General features: G+C 40.7%; 1 protein-coding gene across 9 annotated transcripts in view; it reads left to right on the top strand.

Moving 5' to 3' along the window:
* The window catches only part of GK (glycerol kinase), a 137,435-nt gene that overhangs the window by 37,093 nt on the left and 87,847 nt on the right, over positions 1 to 12,495 (top strand). The gene's annotated exons all lie outside the window — the stretch shown is intronic.

The raw sequence follows: 12,495 nt of genomic DNA, 5'->3' as shown, positions 1-12,495 counted from the left end.
TTTCAATAAGCTGCTGTGAAACACTGGATGTATTTTCCCTAGTATCCGAGGGAGGTTAAGTTGGACAGTCGCAGGATTAATCATTTTAACTATAGGAAAAGGATTGATGAATTTAGGTCCGAATTTCTTGCTTGGTGACCTTAATCTTAGGTATTTAGTTGACAAATACACTTTATCTCCTATCTGAAAAGGTGGTTGGAGAGACCTGTGCTTATCTGGCTGTTTTTTAGATTTCTCAGCTGTTTCTGTTAAAGCTTTCATTCTCCCACCCTTTTTGTAATGAGGCTATCCATTCTGTTAGGGACATAGAGGTGGGGGGTTCTCTAGGCAATTCAGGCATAGGCACAAAATCCATGCCAGTAGTTATTTGAAAAGAAGTCAGCCCTGTACTACTATGCACTGCGTTATTATAATCCACTTCTGCAAACAGTAATAACTCCACCCAGTTTTCTTGTTGATAATTTACATAACATCTAATGTATTGTTCCACCGTGGCATTGGATTGTTCCGCTGATCCATTAGTCACAGGATGAAAAGCTGAGGTAAGCCCCTGGGAAGAGCCAATGGACCTTAGGAACTCCTTCCAGAACTTAGCAGTAAATTGGACTCCGCAATCTGATATTCCTGTCCGTGGAACGCCATGAAGCCTGTAAATATGCTTCACGAAAAGTTTTGCCAGTTTTTTGGCAGATGACAGTTGCAGGCTGTGAAGTGGGTTTGTTTGGAGAATAAATCAATGACAATCCAAATTACGTATTTCCTCCACTTTCCATGAGGTCAACAATAAAGTCCATTGCAATCTCCTCCCAGAGTTTTGTAGGTTCGTCCGCTTGCTGGAGAAACCCAGGGGATTTCCCTGGTCTGGTTTTCATGGTGGCACAAATAGCGGAGCTTTTAACATAGTCCTCTATGTTGGATTTCATCCTTCGCCACCAGAATGCCCCCCTAGTCAAGAATCATGACTCCGTTTTAGCACCATTAATTTCATGCAGCTGGGCACATAAATCTTCTTTTATCCACATAGTTGTTGCTGCTTGATGATATGTTTTCCATTCCGGTAATCCCATTCCCCCTTGAGTTCTTTTATCCTGCAGGTGCATATATTTTATTCTGGGCTTTTTACCATTCCATATAAAGTTTCGAATCATTTTGTCCAAATCATTATAAAATTTTTCCCCTAGCTTAACCGGTGCCGTTTGAAATAGGTAGAGGATTTTTGGCAAAACATTCATTTTAATTACTGCGACTCTTCCCATCAGTGATAGTTGTAGTTTTGACCAGGTTTTTAAGTCCTTTTGAGTATTCTGTAACAACTTATCATAGTTGTCTTCTTTTATGGAAGAGCATTTCGCAGACAGCCAGATCCCTAAATACTTAATTTTTTTAGTTACCTTTAATTCCATTGTTTTCTCTAGTTCTCCAATCTGGTTTTTGGGGAAATTTTTTATAATCATTTTTGTTTTTTCCTTGTTTATTTTTAAACCTGCCACACACCCAAAGTTCTCAATGTCCTTCATCAAGTTCGGTCCTGAAAGTAAAGGGTCTTCCACGATAAAGACCATGTCATCCGCGAAGGCCTGTACTTTATATTGTTCTTTTTTTATGGTCAAGCCCCTAATTTCCTGGTTTGATCTTATCCGATTTAAAAGGATCTCTAGTGACATAATAAATAGTAGTGGGGAGAGTGGGCACCCTTGTCTAACACCCTTTCCAATTTGTATCCTCTCCGTTAGTTCCCCGTTGACTATAATATTTGCAGATTGCCGTGAATATATAGATTCTATAATCTTAATAAATTTGTCGCCAAATTTCATCATTTTTAGTTGAGTGATTAGAAAGTTCCAATCTAGGTTATCAAAGGCTTTCTGAGCGTCGACAAAGATTAATGCGAGTTGTTTCTCGGATCTTGTTTGATAGAATTCCAGGGTATCAATTATTATTCTTGTATTGTTTCTAATATATCTTTTTGGGAGAAAGCCGTTTTGATCCGAATGGATACTTTGATTTAATATTATTTTTAGTCTTTCCGCCAATATTGATTCAAAAATTTTGTAATCTGCATTTAACAGGGATATGGGTCTATAATTTTGGACCTTGCTACTGTCCGCCTCTTCCTTTGGTATTAGGGTGATGTAAGCTTCCCCCCATGATTTTGGGACCCTACCATTTTGTAATGCCTCATTACATAGTTCTAATAATTTGTCTTCTATGGTATTTTGAAGTTTTTTATATATTTCCGACGGAAGCCCATCCGGCCCAGGTGTTTTATTGTTTTTTTGTTTTTGAATGGCCTTTTTCAGTTCTTCTTGTGTGATTTCTTTATCGAGCATCTCTCTCATCTCCTCCGACAAGACTGGAAGCTTCTGCTTTATAAGGTATTTTCTAATGTCTTGTTCATTAATTTCGTCTTGTTTATATAGTTTCCTATAATAGTTCTGTACTATCTTTTTCTTTTCTCCTATTTCTTGTTTCAAATTCCCCTCCTCGTCATATAGTTGTTTAATAATTCTTTTGACCTTCTCCTTTCTTATTTTGTGGGCCAACCATCTCCCAGTTTTATTTGCATGTTCAAAATGATTCTGCTTCATTCTCTTAATGTTTTGTGCTATTTCCTCTTGAGAGATCAAATTTATTTGGTGTTTAATTAACTCTCCTTTTTCCCTGTGTCTACTATTTTCTGGCTCTTTCTGGGTCAGCAGTTCCGTCTCTCTTAATTCTTTGTTCAGTGTATTAAGTTTTTCCCTGTGCACTTTGTTTCTTCTTATTATATAGGCTATGGATATTCCCCTCACAACTGCCTTCATCGTGTCCCAAACATTTTGTATTGAGGTCTGCTCTTTACAGTTTTCTTTGAAGAAGTAGCCCAATTCCTTTTCTATTTGTTGTACAAATTGTTTCTCTTGTAGTATGTTCTGGTTTAATGTCCACCTAGCTTTTATCCTTGCCTTCCCTTTCCATTGCCATAAGACTGGGTGATGGTCGGCCCACTTGTTGGTTGTTATTTCAATATTTACAGTATCCATGAGTAGCTCCGAGTTTGACCAAACCATGTCGATACGGGACCATGAATTATGTGGATGGGAGTAAAACGTGTACTGTTGCATCTTATCATTCATTGCTCGCCAGACATCATAAAGATCTAAATCCTTCATCATATTTACATAGGCAGATGGTAGTTTCCTTCTTGTGCTTTTCTTGTGAGTACCCTTATAGTCCATCTTACCGTCTGCTATAGCATTGAAATCCCCTAGAATACATATATTTTGCCACTCTATTTCATTTATCCTCTTATATAGATGAATATAAAATCTCTCTTGTTTTTGATTTGGGGCATAAATTCCAACTAGTAAAAGATTTTTCCCACCATTAATTATCTCCACCATTAATACCCTACCGTCTTTGTCTGCATGTATTAATTTGGGGTTCAACCATTCTTTTATATACATCACAATTCCTCTTTTTCTGGTTTGTGCTGACGAGCAGAATGTTTTACCTAGATTTGGACAGACCAACAGGTTATTGTACTTTTCTTTAATGTGGGTTTCCTGAAGACAGATTACATCTAACTTTTGTTTCACTAGATCCAACAGTACACGTTTTCTTTTGGAAGTTATGTTAAGACCATTTACATTTGCTGATAGTACATTCGTTTCCCATTCTTCAATTCCCTTACACGTTATTCGCTTTGAGGGCGCCTTTGGATCGTGTCTCGATGGGTGACCTTGCTCTCGAATCTTCTCTGCCATATCTCTCTCGTTCTCTGGCCTCTCCTGGCCCCCACCCCTCTGGTTGAGTTTCAATTATAGTGTCCTCCTGTCTTAAAAGTCCTTCTTTATTAAATCTCTCATCGTCTGCTAGTAAAAGTTCCTGGAATTCTTGAGCTTTCGCCAAGGTATCTATCCGGTATTTCTTTTCCCTCCATGTTATCAACATTCCTTCTGGAAGGAGCCATCTGAACTGGATTCTGTCTCTTTAAACGTGTGGAGAGGAAGTTGTATTTCCTTCTCTTCTCTCTGACTCTCCGTGGAGTCTGTTTTAAGATGAGAATTTCTTTACCCTTGTATGTTAGAGAGTCCCCTCTTATTGTACTTAGAATGTCCTCTCTCAGCTGTCTTCTCAACACCCTCACATGGATCTCCCTCGGAAGCCGGTGGCGTCTCGCGAAGCCTGTATTGACTCTATAGGCTTCGTCCAGATCATTAATAACCTCTTTTTTCGGCCTGCCGAGGACTAATCCCAGGATTTCTCCAATCAGCTCCCGGAGGTTTTCATCTTTTGCTTCCTCCACGTTTTGTAGTCTTAAATAATATGCTGATCGCTCTAATTCTAGCTGGAGGATGGCCTCCTCCAGGCTTGAGTTTATAGATTCCAGATTGTCCTCTACTTTGTCTATCCTTTTTTCCGCTATTTCCGTTCTCCCCTTAACATTTTGAATTTCCTGCTCATTTTTCAGCAGCGCTGTTTGTATTACTCCTATACGTTCCTCAATTTTTCCCATATTGTTTCTTACTTCATGCATTTCATTCTTTACTCCCTCCAGGCCTTTGGTGACACTTTCACCCATCTTCAATATTGCCTCTTGTAGGGAGTCCATTGTTACTACCTGATCTTGTAGGGTTGGGGCTGCCTTATCTCCCGCTTGCCTGCCCTCAGGGGACTTTTCCCTCACCGGGGTAGATAGTGGAGTTTGCTTTTTACTCCCTTTAATTAAAGTTACTGTTTTTGTTGCCATTTGCTTTGATTCAGCTCTTCCCCTTTAAGGTGTAAGTCTAGTGCCTTCTGAATGCTGTTTGAGTAGTTATACAGAGCCCGGGGTACATACAAGGTAATTAAGCTGGAGCAGGGCTGTGAAATATAGGCTCAGCTAATTCTATAGTATCTGGGAGAGTCAGGAAGAGAAACGTTTCAGCGTGATACGACAGGGTGCAGGAGAGGCCAGGAAGTATTTAGAACTCACCCATCAATCTCTTCCTGTTGTCAGTGTAGTGTTTTCCTTCTGCTGTCTCTGGCTGTAATATGACACCACGTGATTTAAAGTTGGTTCAAACCCTTGTGATTAAGCTTCTTCCCTCTTTCCCAGGCAGGCAAATCCAGCTGACTGCCTTTCTCTCCTCTGTCTCGTCCTCTATTAATCCTCAAATTTAAATAGTCCAAAGCCTCAGTCTTCCTCTATCCACTACGTCAATCAGCTTTCACAAAAGTTTTCTGTTTGTATTTAATAGCCGCTTCAGATAAATGCGCCCACACATGTATCTGTATTTATTGCAGTTAAGTTGTTTATCTTTTAGATTTAGGCTTTTAAGTCAGATCTTGTGATTACCGTCATTCGATCCGCTATGTTCCCTGCTGCTGTCTCTCCCTTCCTTATTAGTGGCTGGCAGTCACGTCTTCTGGTCGGCCATTAATCAGCCGACCTCTTTGGCACGAACTCTGAGGGAGCCTCTTGCTTCGTGGGGGGAGATCGCCTTTCACCCTCCACTGCACAGAAGTTTCCCCTCTCCAAAGGTCCTCGCACCTTGAAGGGACCTTGCCTATTACGGCCACGCTCGTGGAAAGACCGGGCGAACCGAACAGAGAATCTGTCAGCAGCCCGTTCCAGCGTGACGCCAGACCGGAAGTCTGGGCACATAAATCTTACTTCCTTTCCAAGCCAGTTCCTCCCTCAAAGTTAAGTCCATTTAGTTTTCTTTAAACCATGTATTGTTTGACAGCACAGCTTTTAATTCTGCTGTCAACTTGTCTTCATGGAGGTCAGAACAGCATTTGATTTGTGCCCTGATGATTGTTTGGGTTGCTGGTTGGGCTTTGAAGATCATGGCATATACTATCTCTTCTCATCAGCTGTCAAATTGGGGTTTTCCGGACAAAACCTCAGCCAATAAGTCCCCCCCCCCCCCGAATGTATTTTAGTTTGAAGTTAAAGCTTTTAAAATACTGAGCCCAACAAACTTGTTTGGGGGAAAGTTTCTGAGGGTTCTTCAGAGCCTCAAGGTATTTATGATCAGTCAACACTTCGAAAGGCTCCTTAACCCCCTCTAGAAAATGTCGCCAGGATAAGAGAGCCCATCACACCACAAAAGCCTCTTTCTCCCAGACCACCCATCTGCTTTCAGTGTTCATTAACTTTTTTGACGTATGAGCACAAGGTGTTAATTAGTTTTGAAAGTTCTTTCGGAGTAGAACAGCCACTACAGCCATGTCATTAATGTCGGCTTGGACTGTAATGGGTTTATTTGGATCAGGATGCTGGCGGATTGGCTGTGCCACAAACAGGCGCTTTAAATGTTCAAAGGACTTTTGACAGTCCATTGTCCAAGCAAGAGGTTGGCTAGGTTTTGGCTTGATTGGAGGCGGGCCTGTTTTAAGTAACTCAGTTAAAGGGAACACTACCTCAGCAAAGGAAGGGATGAATTGTTTATAAAAATTTGCAAAACCCAGGAAGCTTTGAAGTTGCTTATGTGTTCGTGGGGGTTGCCAATCTAGCACAGCCTTCATCTTTCCAGAATCCATTTCAATCCCTTGAATAGATACTCGGTAGCACAGGTAGTCTAAAGATTCTTTATGAAATTTGCATTTTGACAGCTTCGCATAGAGTTTGGCAGCTAAAGGCTTTTTCAGCACTTGTCTGACTAGCTTGACATATTCTTCCAAAGTTTCGCTGACTATGAGAATGTCATCAAGTAAACCAGGACCCCCTTATACAGGTGTTTATGTAGTACCTCACTGATGTAGCATAAATACTGCAGGGGTCCCTTGAACACCAAAAGGCATGACTCGAAATTGGAAACTGCCCAGCGGACAGTTAAAAGCCATTTTCCATTTGTCTCCCTCCTTTATGCGGACTTGGTAATAGGCTTCCTTAGATCTAGCTTCATGAAAATCTTGCCTTTTAACAAATGATTCAGCAAGTCCTTCCTTAGGGATAGAGGGTATGTATTTTGTATGCAAATTCTGTTGACATCCCTAAAATCAATGCATAAATCTAAGCCCCCCCCCCCACTTCTTTCTTCTCTTTAAAAAATACTGGGGCTGCCACTCTAGATTTTGCAGTCTCAATGAACCCTCTGGCTCAGTTGGTATCAATGTACTTTCTCAATTCAGTCATTTTGGCGGGCATCATGGAGAACACTCTTGGTTTTGGTAACTTAGCCCCAGGTTCTAATTCGATGGCACAATCAGTGGCTCGATGAGGGGGGAGGATGTTGCATTCCTCCTCACTAAACACCTCAGCTAAATCTCTATATTCCTTAGGAATTGGGTTCACCTGGAGGAAAGTCTGACATGGTGGCGGCTGTCTCTAGCGTTTGGCCCCTATTGTTTGGCAGCCTCATGTCAGGAGGGACAGGGGGTAGTGGGCCGATGCCAATTATGATTTTCTGGTATCCATCCTCCCATTTAATGTTAGGGGCTCATTTGTCAAGGCCTAATATGAGAGATCCTAACATCTTTGGCGCCACTACAAATCTTATTAGTTCATGATGCCTTCCCATTTCTAAACTAACCAGTTCTATTCTCTATAGAATTATTTATCTTTTATAACAAAGCTTTTAAGTATCCTTTCCATAGTCCTCACTTGCAATTTATATAAAATTTCATATCAATCGTGTGTGTGTGTGTGTGTGTGTATGTATGTGTGTGTGTATGTATGTATGTATGTATGTATGTATGTATATATATATATATATATATATATATATATATATATATATATATATGCATTATTTTCATTATTAATCATTTTTAGTATAACTATTATTACTTTATTTTATACATAATACTCTAAATGTAACTAAGTTTAACTTACTTTTTTTTTCTAACATTTCATTTTTTCATCCTGTATCCTTCCAGTAGTAGTGCAGTCCTATATCTCTTGCCATTTGTGGTATTTGCATTCTAATTGCTTTCTTGATAAGTCTTATGTGGACTTCTCTTGGTACCTTGTTGTTCCTTGCATATCTTGTAAAGGCTTGAAACCCTCCATCTGTTCCTTCCATCTGCTTGCCTTTGGTTACCACCGGTGCTTCTGCCAGAATTTCTCTCATTGTTTCTGCCAAATTTTTTCCCTTTTCTTCTTCCATGTTTTGGGTTGAAATAGAGTTCCAGTTCATTAATCTCTCCTTTCAAACATTCCACTTCTATTGTTTCCAACCACGCTCAATTTGCTTTCAGTATCAAAAAATTTCTTATCACTTTGTTCATATTTTTCTTCAATTTTTTGAACTCTATCTTCAAATTTCATCATTGTTTTATAAATGTTCTCAACTCTTCCCTCTATTTTTTCTGGTTTTTGTTCTATGTTCTCCATCCTCTTTTCAATATTTTTTGTACTTATTTGTACTTTTTGAATTTCAAACATAATCATTTGCAATGTTAATTCTTTTTCTTCTTCATGTTGCGCCATTCTTCCAGGTTATAAACACTGCCACTAAGACACTCAAAGCTTTTTTGTTAAGTTTCAAACAAGTTCATTATTATCTTTCAAGTCAAGGTTTTCTCTTCACTCCAGTCCAGATATTGCTAGTACTCCAGAAGAGCACCTGCATAAACAATCCGTACTCTTCCCACTATCTCTTTCAATAAATAAAATCAAGAGCCTTGAAATATTAGCTATGAGTCGAATGTTCAAAGGAATTTTTTTAAAAAAATGGTTTCCAAGCCTCCAGCCTCTAGATGGAAGTATTGCTTCTTTTTCCTCTGCCTCTACCCCTCTCTTTAAATTCCGAATTTAAAAAAGAAAAAAAAAGTGCTTAAAAGCAAACAATCCAGCCGAGCGTTGTTGTCAAAAGAAAAAGAAAATCATAATCCACAAATATGAAAAAAGAGGAAAAATAGAAGAGGGGAAAAAAGAAACCAATCCAATTTAAAAAGTAAGAGGCATTTGTAAAAGTTCCATCCATAAAAAAGCAAAATTAAAAAAAAAGATAACACTAAGTTTAATTCAGGCTTAATTCGCCTCTTGCTCTCTTCTGTCTTCAATTTTAATTTACTCCAAGTCTTTTTGGGTGTTCTCTAATAGTAAAAATTTGTCTTACCATTTTGACATACACTCTCTCCTGCTTTTCTTCCATTCAGGGGCTGTCCCAACCTTTTGCAGTTTCAATGGCTGCTTCTCTTTCGCCGGAAAAAAGAGCTTCTCCTGGATCAATTAGGGACTTTGCGATGTCCCTGAGATCAGCAGGACATGCTCTTCTCTATCACCATCTCTACGGGTCGGTTTAGGTCCAAAATGACTGTCCAGCAGCAAAGATATCAACAGCAATCCTGGAGCTCCAAGATTGCATGTCATGTCGTAGCGACGTCAGCTCCCTGCCCTCTCAGGTTTTTCTGACTTTTGATTGATGGCCTCTTTAAAGTAGTGCAGGAATATTCTGTCAGGCCAATGTCCAAGGTTCCCTGCGACCCATCTAAAGTCTCATATGAAGTCTTTTATGGGTCGGTTACCTTGCTTCATCATTTTATTGTGGCTTCGTTTTCGTTGATTCGATTTGAATCTGGCCCGAAACAATTCATAAGACCCTCAGCATCATTTAGTTCAGCAGCACCCTCATTGTGCAGCTGGGCTACCCAGTCAGAAGCATCTCCTTCATTCATCACTTCTTTGATCGCTGATACTAAATCTTGACCTGTTTCGTATTGTTCTCCATATCGGTCTATATGAGCCCAGACTCGGCTGAGAAAATAAGCCAGTTTGGCAGGTTTACCATCAAAAATTGCTCTAAACTCTGGTGGCAGTTGTCTTGCTGGTGGAATTGCTTCAGCGACTGGTGGCAGGGCAGGGGCTTGCTGGTATGCTGTGGTAGGCAGCATGGCTGGGACCTGTTGGGGCGCTGCTCACCTGTTGGGGTGGCGGGAGAAACGCCGGCGGCTCAGCTGGAATCTGGGGCAGCGCTGTTGCTGGCTGCTGGATTGTGACAGGCAGATGGACAGGGGCCGGCTGCTGTGCTGGGTGTTGAGTTGCAATGGGGGGGGGGCTACAACTGGCTGCTGGATCAGATCCCACTGCTGTGTCGGGATTGTTGGGGCATATTGGGCCCATGGTGTCCCCCCCCCCAAAGTGGAGTAAATGGTGCTGGGGTCCATTGGTGCTAGATCCACCCATGGCCGGGATAGAATCTCCAGCCTGCGGGGGATACATTCTGCAGTGGGAAGCATGAACCCAGATTGGCGAGGCGGGGCAATGGGCAGTCATAGCATTCCTGATGCCGGTTGCATCTGCTGTCTTCCTCCTGCTGCTTGATCCTGTTGCACCGAGCCAGTCTGTCGGTCATCTCTGGCTTAGTAGAAGAGTGTCGATGCCATGCTTCTTCTGCTACTAGATCCTGGATCAGTAAAAGTGAATGTGGGTTGTTAGACTCCATCTCACTTGAGGAGGTTGGGACCGTGGTGCATAACTTCCCACGTCAAGCCGCTCAAAACGCTCTAGGAGCCCTGTCAACGATTGGCTTCAAGACGGAGGCAACAAGACAGAGGTTCCAGTCTCGGGAGTTGTCAGACCCCAAAATTCTCACATCCCTCCATTCAGGCTCATGGGTTGACTGCATTGGGCTGGAGTTGGAACGATATTCAGGTGGTCTTTCCTCCAGTCCCATCTCTGGAGTTGGATCAGACTGGCAACTTTTCCAAGAATCCGTCTCCTTGGGCTGAGTGCCTAGCCTTTGTGTCGGCTCCATAGCTTCAAGCGTTTGTACCACGTCTTCAGAAGAAGAATACCAGGTCTTGATAAGTTCTCCTTCTGCAATCTCCCCTCCCCTCCATCTTTGCTGAATCTTCACACTGCCCAAGTTTCAGGTCAGTGCTGGGGTCAGCACCCCGGACAGCCTCCTTTTGGGGTGCTGTTTGACTACTTAGAGATTCGGGTTAATGTCAGCATTCCAGAAAACCCAGACTCCAGTGAAAACTCAGAGACAGGCATTTCTCAAAGCTCCCATTTATTAGAGTAGGTATACAGGCATATCTGGGAAAACCCAAATCTGAGATTTCCGGGCTTTCCCTCAGTAAGTCAAAAGTCATTCTTTTCTTCTTTTATATGCATTCTAGGAGGTTCTCATCTTTTGTTTCATGTATTTCTGTAGCAATATAGTCCTTTACCTGCAGTACAACTCCATCTCCTCTTTTATGGGGGTTTGGATTTTTTGAACAGTTTGTATCCTTCTATCAGTATGTTCCAGTCATGAGTTTCATCCCACCAAGTTTCTGTTATTCCAACTATATCATATCTACCTTCATGTATTAATAGTTCAAGTTCACCTTGTTTGTTCCTCAGACTTTATATATTTGTATATAGGCACTTGAGATCTTTATGTCTGATTCTGGGAATGCCTCCTATGTCTCCTATTTGGTGTTTGTGTTTGCCTTCTTTCCCATCCCTCCTTACTTCATTATTTCTAGGGTTTTTTGCTTGGAATTAGATCCTGGAAATCCTAAAGATTGGTCACCCTCCCCCCCCCCTCAATTTTAGTTTAAAGCCCTCCTGATAAATTGAGCCAGTTGTTTTCCAAAAACATTCTTCCTAGTTTTTGTTGAGGCACAGCCCATCCCTTGGCAGAAGTCCATCGTGGGGATAGTACAGACCATGGTCCAGGAATCCAAAAATGTTTTAGCAACACCAACCCTTTAGCCAGTGGTTCACTTCTAAAATTCTTTATTCTCTTACTGAATGTTGTCCTTTCATTGGCAGTATAAATGAAAAAACTACCTATGCACCTAAGTCCTTGACTTTTTGTTTTCAAGTCTTTTTTGTGTCATTTGTTACTACATGTAGTAGAAGAAAAGGGTAGTAATCTTTGGGTTTTATTATTTTGGTTAGGTTCTAAGCCACATCTTTGATTTTAGCTCCAGAGAGACAACATACCTCTCTGTATTGACTGTTTGGTCTACAGATGGCTGGTTCTGTTCCTTGAGAATTGAATTTCCTATCACCAACACTTGCCTTTTTTCCTAAGGAGGTTTGGGATATTTTTCTATCAATCACAGAAGCATTTGATCGTGTTACCTTTTTTAGGGATATTTAATTATATTTCTTTTCTATGTGTCTGCATGTTTTCTTCCAGGGAGAGTCCATGAAATCAATTGCCTAGCACCAATGCGGCTGCTTTCAAAGTGGGTTGGGTTGGACAGGGATTTTATACTAGGTTTGTGGTTTTTTTCCTATGAGTGACATGTTTCTATCTCTCTTTTTCCTCTAGGGGGGTCAATTCTTTTGACCCCTTAGATATCTTTGTCATATTAAATTTAAATTTCCTTTGTCATATTCTCAGGAACATTAGTATTCATTTATAGACTGTCTAAAATATTATTAGCAGAATAAATTAGTAATGAATGCAAATTATGCTCTCACATTCATTCAGCATTGATGAAAAGCAATAAAGTTGGGTTTAGTAATATTCTAAATTAGTGCTTTTTCCTTCATTACCCAAAACTGCTGATCAAAGATCCTTTTTACTCAATATAGGTAAAACACTTTCAGTTAATTTAAATGTCCCTGTTGTGATTTTG

Source organism: Thamnophis sirtalis, unplaced genomic scaffold (genome assembly GCF_051295495.1).
Source record: "Thamnophis sirtalis isolate CommonGarterSnake01/CBP01778 unplaced genomic scaffold, rThaSir2_p1.2 scaffold_8, whole genome shotgun sequence".
NCBI lineage: Eukaryota > Metazoa > Chordata > Lepidosauria > Squamata > Natricidae > Thamnophis > Thamnophis sirtalis.
The sequence above is the reverse complement of the archived record's forward strand: the minus strand, read 5'-3'. Positions and strand labels throughout refer to the sequence as shown.